The following is a 9783-nucleotide window of genomic DNA, read 5'->3' as shown; positions in this document are numbered from 1 at the left end:
GTGTCACAATAGCACCTGGAGGTCCAAAGTGAGACTGGGGACCCATTGTGTTAGGAAGTATACAGTGAGAGGCAGTACCCACCCCAAAGAGCTTCTGTGCTAAATAGACAAGACCAGCCAGAGGGTGGGAGAAAAAAAATTAACATCTTCATTTGACAGATGGGGACCTAAGGCACGCAGAGGTTAAGACCCAGATTTTTATAAGTATTCAGGTGTCAGTGTACTCAGCCTAACCGATTTAGGAGCCTAAGCCTCATGTTCAAAAGTGATGGAATTTTGCTCTTAAGTGCCTAAATCACTTTTTAGCATGAGACTTAGGTGTTACTTCTCCAGGGTTATATTCTGGTTCAGCTGGGAATTAAATTCGATTCTCATGAGCCCCAGCCCAATGTCTTAACCTCAGACCACCCTTCCTACCTTTAAGAGGAATGAACCTTCTATTCATGAGAAAATTATTTGATTACCCTGAAGGGGAGGTTCAAGACGGTCACTTGATCTCAACTCCCCTTCGTAAAAATGAACAGACAAAAGTGCTGACAGGCCGAGACTGCAACTTAATATTAGAATTCAAAACCCATGCATGCCAAGGGAATTGCAGTTAAACAATAAGCCTGGAAAACCATTGGAATGGGAGGTCAGCATTCAAATATCTTCATGCACTCCTTAAATACATGGACATAAGCAACAGACAGGACAAAAATGTCTAAGGGATATGGAGCCAGATCCTCAAAAGCTTTTAGGTGCCCACAGGAGTTCGGTGCCTAAATATGTAGGAGGATCTGAGCCATAAACTCCCTTCAGCTTCAGGGCATAAGACACCACTGTGCAAGGTTAACCATTAACTGTGCAAGGTGAAGAAGAAACTTCCCCTATGAGCAGGTTATGATGTCATCAGCTATTATAGGCATTTTACACCTTCCTTGGGAGCCCCTGGTCTTGGTCACTGTTGGAGGCAGAATATTGGATCACTGGTCTGTTTGTCCCAGTGGTCCTGTTTCAAGAGGCTGTTAGAGCACTGGGAAATTAGTTTTGCAAACAATTTTGTTTTGAATAGGAGGTAGAGAGACTGGGAGGTGGGATGGGGATTTGGGATCCGAAACCAGCTCCAGTTCCCAACCCCTTTTCAGCTGACCTTGGTGACTCATCGAGGGCCTGATTCTCCTCTCACTTGTGCCAGTTTTACACTAGTGTACCCTCAGTGGCTTCCACTGAGTTACTCATGATTTATACCAGGTGTTGCATCCGATGAAGTGAACTGTAGCTCACGAAAGCTTATGCTCAAATGAATTTGTTAGTCTCTAAGGTGCCACAAGTCCTCCTTTTCTTTTTGCGAATACAGACTAACACGGCTGCTACTCTGAAACCAGGGTGAGAGAGGCCCTTAGAGTATACTTTGCTGAGTGATAAGGACTGTGTGCAGCAGGGGCAGGAGGCGTGAATCCAGCGTGTCTGCGAAAGATAAACACACACAGACATCCTCCGTCATCTATGAGGCAAATGCCTGCCCTGGAGTTAAGATCCTTAAATGGCAATAATGGCATTGTCAGTGATGGGCTGATAGAAGTGCAATGTTTGCCTATGGCAAAGCAGGTTGTGCAGGTGGAAATTTCTGCCTTTGGTGGAGTGAATCATGTATCCAATTTGCAAATGAATTCCAATTCAGCAGTTTCTCTCTGGAGTCTGGATTTGAAGTTTTTTTGTTGTAAATTGGATACAATTAACTTAGGCTTGAATAGAGACTGGGAGTGGCTTAGTTATTATGCAAGGTAGCCTATTTCCCCTTGTTTTTTCCTACCTCCCCCCCCCCCCCCGACGTTCTTGTTAAACCCTGGATTTGTGCTGGAAATGGCCCACCTTGATTATCATACACAATGTAAGGAGAGTGGTCACTTTAGATAAGCTATTACCAGCAGGAGAGTGGGGTGGGAGGAGGTATTTTTTCATGCTTTGTGTGTATATAATAAGATCTTCTAAACTTTCCACAGTACGCATCCGATGAAGTGAGCTGTAGCTCACAAAAGCTTATGCTCAAATAAATTGGTTAGTCTCTAAGGTGCCACAAGTACTCCTTTTCTTTTTGCAAATACAGACTAACATGGCTGTTACTCTGAAACCCCTCATGTCTGTATTTTTCTATCACTGTAGTCCCCATTTCCCAACTATTTGTCTGTATAATCTCTGTCTGGTTCTGTGATTGTTCCTGTCTGCTGTATAATTAATTTTGCTGGGTGTAAACTAATTAAGGTGGTGGGATAGAATTGGTTACATAATCATGTTACAATATGTTAGGATTGGTTAGTTACATTTCAGGAAAATGATTGGTTAAGGTATAGCTAAGCTGAACTCAAGTTTTACTATGTAGTCTGCAGTCAATCAGGCAGTGGGTGTGTGGGGGAAATGGGAACGGGAGGGGGGCGAGAATTGGAATCATGTTTGGCTAAGGGCAGGAATGGGAACAGGGACACAGGTGTAAGGCTCTGTGGTGTCAGAGCTGGGAAGGGGGACACTAAGGAAGGAAACTGGAATCATGCTTACTGGAAGTTCACCCCAATAAACATTGAATTGTTTGCACCTTTGGACTTCGGGTATTGTTGCTCTCTGTTCATGCGAGAAGGACCAGGGAAGTAAGTGGGTGAAGGAATAAGCCCCCTAACATCTTGGTGCCGGTGACTTGGATGCATCGCATCGGATAGGTGAGTGGCCACCTGTAAGTCCCCCTCCCCAACAGTCCACGCAGCTGCTTGTGGTGTGGGGGTATCATGAACTCTTGGGATGGTAGTTGCGGGTTCTGGCAAGCCAGGGTAAAGGATTTTTTTGGATAAATGGATAAGGAAGAACCAGGGCCCATACCAGGTGCAGGGGTCAACCTGGGATGAGAGTAAAAAGGAAATGGAGGAAGTGTTAGGGGACCCAGAGGGATGGGGGTTGGCTGAGGAGCCCACCCTCCTTGTATATGGGTAGCGGAAGAAGGTCCCTGCCCATGGGGACTGAATGCCTTCCAGGGAGAGGTTTGAAGTAAGGGCAGCATTATGGGAAGCTGCCAGGAATCTTTCAAATTTGGTGCTGCTTCAGCAAGGGCTGCTGAAGGGTTGTAAATTAGTTAGGGGTAGTGAAAGATGTTTTGGCACAACAGGGTTTAAAATCAAAAGCAGAGTTAACAGACTACCTTTAGAGACTGGAGCTGGGACTTGGTCCTCGGGGAGTGGAGAGGAAGAAAAAGAAGGGGGAAAAAAAAGGTTTCAAAGTGCAAAATGGCAGGGTTTGCAGGAGCCGGTAACAACCCCCACTCTTCTCCAGAGCCAGAATGAGAACCTGGGAATAAGGGTTCCCAACTGTTGCAACCCAGGGAGACTACGCTTGGCTCAGAGCTAACTATGTCCTTTTCTTCTTTTCTTTGGTTTACTTAATTTGCTGCTGGTAGCCTATACTTTAAACTGACCTGACAGGCTTAATTGGTTTCTTTCCACCTCTCCCCCTGCCTTTTCACACTCTCTTGTTTTTCTGAAGCTTTAATGGAGGGTACTTTGGATACTTATGTGAGATGTTTTTGGTTATTTTGGACAAAGTATGACGGAGGTCTGCTGTGTTCCACTGGAATTTTTGGAGTAAAAGATCCATGAGCACCCATGGAGACAAATGTTTTACTGCCTCTTTGAACAGTCTCAAGGAAAAGACAGCACAGATTAAGGCAGCTGTGTGGCAATAATTGTACTTGGCGGCTAAGTTGTTACAGACAAATTGCACTACCTGAAAGAACTAAATGTAGCAGTAAATGATTTAAAGAAGTGAGTGAAAAGTTACAAATAGCTTTTGCAAAAATTGATGATACAGGGTTTGCAGGAAAGTAAACATTTGGGAGTTGTGGAAATGGTAAAAGGTAGCAGTTGTGGTGTTACAAGAAGGAAGTTTTTCTTTAATGAAAAAACCCAGTTATATCAATGTAACTGTATGTGCAACTCTGTGCAGTCACATTGGATGGAGGCTTGGTCATTAAATTATCCAAGGGGGTCAGGTAGAGTGGCTACTACCACCACTAGGCTTCTGTCCCCAGAAGCCTTTACAGCTATTCTGAGGGGGAATGGGCCCTTTCCCCACTGAAATGGTCTATAAGGGACTGCTGCAGGCGGAGAGAGAATCTGGTCAAAATTATTAGACTTGGGTAATGTAATCAAAATCACTAAAGGAATGTAAGGGGTTTCTACTGGAACTTAACTTGGCTGCCCCAGGTTGTGTCTAGTTGTACAAGATGGAAGTGTAATCGGGGTACAGTTGGCTGTTACTCTGAAACCAGTGCAAAGAATGTTAGGCAAAAGAGAATTTTGTGTGTGCGCGCACAGGTAAAAGAAAGGGAAAAGGGGAGGAATGATGGGAACACTGAGCCTTGGGGTGGCTCTGGGGGATCAGATTGTTGCTTTGGTGGGTGTGCATGAAAACTCTGTGGGCATGGGGGAGGCAGTTACACCTTGTGTAAAATTACTATGGCTAATGTTATGGAGGTTAAACTATATGGAAGGACTGTGCATTTTCCCAGGACGTGTGCAGTTTATATTGGAGAAGGGGTAAAAGAAATGCAAATAACACATGGGACTTCATTAAAATCCTATTAGAGCTCCAAAAGGAGCCCTAATAGGTTGTGTTTTCTTTTTCAGATCTCTGTGTGTTTCGGAGCGGGAGATGAAAGTGGAAAGTAATCAGTACTCTAGTGGAAGTGGAATGTTTCCCTTTTCAAAAGTCTCTGAGCTGCTAATAGCTTTGGATCCAGAGGCAAGCTAGTAAGCCTCTGTGTAAATGCAAATTACCTAGCTGACGGGCACAAAGGAGCTGCAAATAATGAATACATCTGGTCAGCAAACAAGCTACTAGAAGACTCAGATTATGGCCCTCCAGGAAAGGGAGGTGAAAAAAACAAGTCAAGCCTGAACATAGGGGGAACAGGTTAACCCTAAGGGGTGTGTGTGTGTGTACAGTGCTAAAATCTGAAGATGTCTCAACTATTCCCTGAGAATAAACTTAAAGCTTGGTACAGCAGAGAAACTATTGCAAACATGGTCTGTTGTGCAAGAAGGGAAACTGAGGCACACCACCTCATGAATTTCATAAATGACCAGTGATTGGGGTAATTCACTAGCCTGACTATAGAACAAAATAAAGACAGCCTGGAGGCAATTCTTCTGTTTTTCCTGCAATTAGCAAGGAAATTTGTAAAAGGAAGTGATATTTTATTATTATTATTATCATCAAGCAATAATCTGTCCCCACCAGGGGAGTAGAAATTGTTTCTTTTGTTTTTCAGACACTCTACAAGCAAGCTGGTGCCAGTGGGGAAAAATAACCCATAATACCATGGATCTGTGTTTCGTGTTTGTCTGTGGTGTTTGTCTTGTGGCTAGCGTTGTTTTAATGAACAGAAAATCTCACGAGGTGGGTGGGGGATGTGTATGGGAATACAAAATGCTCAACTAGGGGGCCAGCACCTGTATAATAGCTACCATGGTACCTGGAAAGAAAATGGTACCGGCAACTAAGGTGGTCCCCACAAGCCCTTTGGAAATAATGAGAAGGGGAGGCGCTTACTGGGAATCAATGGAGGGGTGTGTAAAATAGTGTAAATCAACAGAAGATGTTTGGATGTGCCCCTCTCCTATGACTATGGAGGAGCAGAATCAATGGCCTATGCAAGGGTATAATTCTAATTCCTATTTTAACAATCCTAACACACAGGTGAGTCAGACTGATTTCAGCTATGTATTTGTCAGTATTCAATAGAGACCTGGGGACCTTGGCAGAAGCTGGCCCCTGGACTGCCAGCCAGAGCCACCTGTCCACATTTTCCCAGGATCATCACTTTTTTGAGGTAGCTCTCCTGTTATAGAAACTATTCCATCCCCCATACTCTACCCTAACATAATCTCTTCATTTTTAAAAACTAAAGGAGTGGTTATTTCAACACCTCTGAGTCAGACATTGCATCATCAGCCGGCAGTTGTTCTGAATCTCTGCCAAACCACTCGTGATTCACGGGTGAGGGGACGCTCTGAGAGGTGAAATTACACCCTTCAGCAGGGAGGTTAGATTGCATTTCCAGAGCTCTGGGCTACAGAGTAGATCTGGCACAAATCAGAATTTGCTGTGTCCTCAAGCTCGGCGGAGATGGAGCAGTAGAGAGATTAGCAAATTACAGCTTGTAAAGCAAGAGGCTGTATTTCAGAGAGAGAGGTTTGCCTTCACGTGTACAGTTTCTATAAAACGGTGTCTGGGAAATGAGCTAATTGCACAATGGGAGAAAAAGCAAGTTTAAAAAGAAAAAAGTCCCTAGAAAACCTCAGAGAAAATCCCCGAGTGAGTCCAGAGCTGGAAAGAATTGAATCCTGCGTAGAAAAGAGCAGAGTTGTGCATTGTGTGACCAGACATATAACACCACCACAGACTAACACATTCAGGGTTACTTTGCACCTTGTGCGGGCTTTACACTATTCTTATACGGTAGCATTTCCGCCCACTTCACAGTGATGTAAATTACTGTGGCCCTGATTCCAAATTCACTTCCCCTGGTTTCAATATTGTCCTCAGAAAGCTGAGTCAACTGCCCCCAGCCACACTCAGAACATTTGAGTGTAACCAAAAAATACAACCCTAGCATTACTGGCAGCTGCTGTGACTTGGTACTGCTGCATGTTTAGCAACGCTAACCCGGCTGATTGAAATGTTTAGAGCACAATTCCCTCCTCCCCAATCAAAAAATGACAGTTTTCAAAAATGAAAAATTTCAGGAACAACTGTTCATATTTCAAAACAGAAAAGAGAAACAAAACCAAACCCAAAAAACCCTATTTTCCACAATTTTATAAAAAATTAAAATGATCAATTACTAAAACAAAGAATTTTTTTCCAAGCAACAGCAAACAAAACATGGGGGGAAAACCCAACATTTATTAAATACAAATTTTGATGCAAAAGTGTCACAAAATGTTTTTTTTGGGGGAAAAAAAGGGTCAATTTCCAACCCTGAGAAATGGGAACAACATTGACATTTTTCATGACAACATTTACATATTTTTTGACCAGCTCTAAGCAGCTTCAGCTGAACTGGCCCTGTAGGTCAAAACATCTTAAACTTTTCCTGGAAAACAAATACATATAAGCCTGTGCAAACTATACAGGTTGAAGGAATGGCTTCCAGCTTTGGGCTTCCATGACATTCCCCGTGGTACAGTCTAGACTGATTGACAGCTTTGTCTGCTCAGTTCCCCAATTTGGGGTGCCTTTTACACTACTTTGCTGTGAAAACTACCACTCCTGGCCTGCCCACGCACAGCCTCCAGGAGCATAGCCTCCAGCTATTGTGTAGGAATGCTAGAGCCAGGCAGCCAACCACCCATGAATTACACCATAGGCAACACCAGCCAACTCCAAATCTCAGACTTTCCCCTGGAAATGTGTGTCTTGTATTACCCAGCACCCTCCTGGACAATACAAGCTCATACAGAGTCCAATCATTTCATTAATGGAAAATGATCAGCACAAAGCTTCTTATTTCCAAGGAATTCCCTAAACAAACACTGGTTTAGATAAAACAATAAAACAAGTTTGCTAACTACAGAAAGATACTTGTAATCACTTCAACTCTGACTTTTATACCACATTAGGTTTTGTTACAAAAATAAATAAAAGGTGAAATACATCTAATACCTAACTTAACAAGTCAATTGAGACAAAGGAAAGTTTTTTCTCACTACATGTTTTAGCAGTCTTACTGGCTAGAATCCTTTCAGCCAGGATCTATCCCCTAGTTCACTGTTAATTTCTTTGTCCTTCAGGTGTTGTTAATATCATCAGTAGAGATAAAGAGAAAAATACTTTGGGACCTCTCTTCTTTGATGCTGAGGTTCAGGAGACAGCTAGTCTGTGGAGATGGGGAAATTTAGCTGATACCTGGTGATAGTCCTGAAACCCAGGTGATAATCCATTTGATTTTGTTGACACCTGACTGAGACGTCAGTTTACCTTATGTCTCGGAGGTACTGGTTTGTGGCTGTTTCCTCAGATTTAGGCTATGTCTACACTAGAGACCTTACAGTGGCATATCTGTACTGATGCAACTACACTGCTGTAAGATCTCTTGTGTTGCTGCTCTTTATGCCGACAGGCGAGAGCTCGCCCATCCACATAATTAAACCACCCCCAACAAGCAGCTGTGCACACTCCCACTTGCGCTTTGGGTGACCAGACAGCAAGTGTGAAAAATTGGGATGGGGGTGGGGGATAATAGGAGAATATATAAGAAAAAGACACAAAAATTGGAACTAACCCTATAAAATCGGGAGATCTGGTCACCCTACTTATGCTGGTGAAAACTATGTTGCTCAGGGGCTTTGTGTTTTTTTCACACCCATGAGCGACATACCATTTAGCTGACATAAGTGGTAGCATAGACATGGCCGTAGACTATGTCTTAGTAATATCATACAATAGAATCGTATAACTTTACATACAATGTCGCCACAAATATTTTACCAGAATACTAAAGATCAGCAAATTATGAGTTTTCAAATGATACCTCCCATATACTTTGTAAAAATCCGTTATAGTTTTGTAAAAAGGGAGGACATAGGGATACAGACTGTCACAGCCTCTTCAAATCATTCCTATTTTATGAGTCATCATATGCGTGGCCCTGAACTCATTCTGTTCTTCTATTTTAAAATCTAAGCCGAAGACTCCTCTGGAGCTTGATTTTCACAGGTGCCGTGTATCCACAAATTCAGATGACAGTGCTCAACATGGCTGAAAATCAGGTTCTTATTGTCATTTGAGTCTTTGTTTCTTATTCTTTTAAGCATGTTTTGCTGATCTTATTATCATCCAAGGCCAGGAATTAATACCAACATACCACCTCTGATGTGTTTGTAAAATGCAGTATATGTGTTTGGCACTCAATGAAGACATTTATATGATTGTTTATGGAGAACAGGGACATGCCCATATAGCTTTACTAATGCAGCGTAAGGCATGATCCTGCAAACACTTACCTAACTTTACACCAGGACTAGTCCCTGTGGCTAAAGTTCAGTTAAGCACACTTGTAAGTGTTGTCTTTTGGGCTCAGCTCCTGCTAAGAAAGACAATCTGATATTGGGGGGCGGGAAGGCAATTTGTTAAGAAGCATAATACCATTTCTTCTCAGTTTACCCTTCATATAATATACCCACACCCCAACCTCCTCAGCAGCTGCCAATCAGAGTTCTAAACAACAGATTAAAGGTAAAGAGGAACAAAATGTCCCGTCCCCGTCCCGTCCCCCCTTAATGCAACACTGAAGATGGGAAACTGGTCATTAGAAAGCAGGAAATTGGTTTCCTCCACAACACTTGCTCAGCCTGGCCGCCTGTGTTTCAATAACATCAGCAATGACGTCTTGGGACTTAATTTGCACTCTTGCAGAGTTAGCAATACGCCAAGTAACTTTAGGCTTGATCGTTCGCTCCCTCAGATTGGTGTAAATCAGGCATCACATGGATTCAGTCATTAAACATGTGTGAGGTTGGAATCGGATCCTTTAACTTTTAGAATTTCCTCCGGACTTCACTTGCAACTGAGAACTGTGCCTTTGCATCATGCAAACGATTGCTTTTAAATTATTTGTCTTGTCTTGTTCTTGCCATTGTGTCTTTTTTAAGGCAGTGAACAGAGAACTAGATCAAACTTTTAAGGAAAGCCTCCATCCTGCAGTCACTTCAGCACACCAGTAGGGTTACTGAAGGGAGTAGTTTTACTGAACGTGGG

This window comes from Lepidochelys kempii, chromosome 26 (assembly GCF_965140285.1).
Source record: "Lepidochelys kempii isolate rLepKem1 chromosome 26, rLepKem1.hap1, whole genome shotgun sequence".
Classification (NCBI taxonomy): Eukaryota; Metazoa; Chordata; order Testudines; family Cheloniidae; genus Lepidochelys; species Lepidochelys kempii.
The sequence above is the reverse complement of the archived record's forward strand: the minus strand, read 5'-3'. Positions refer to the sequence as shown.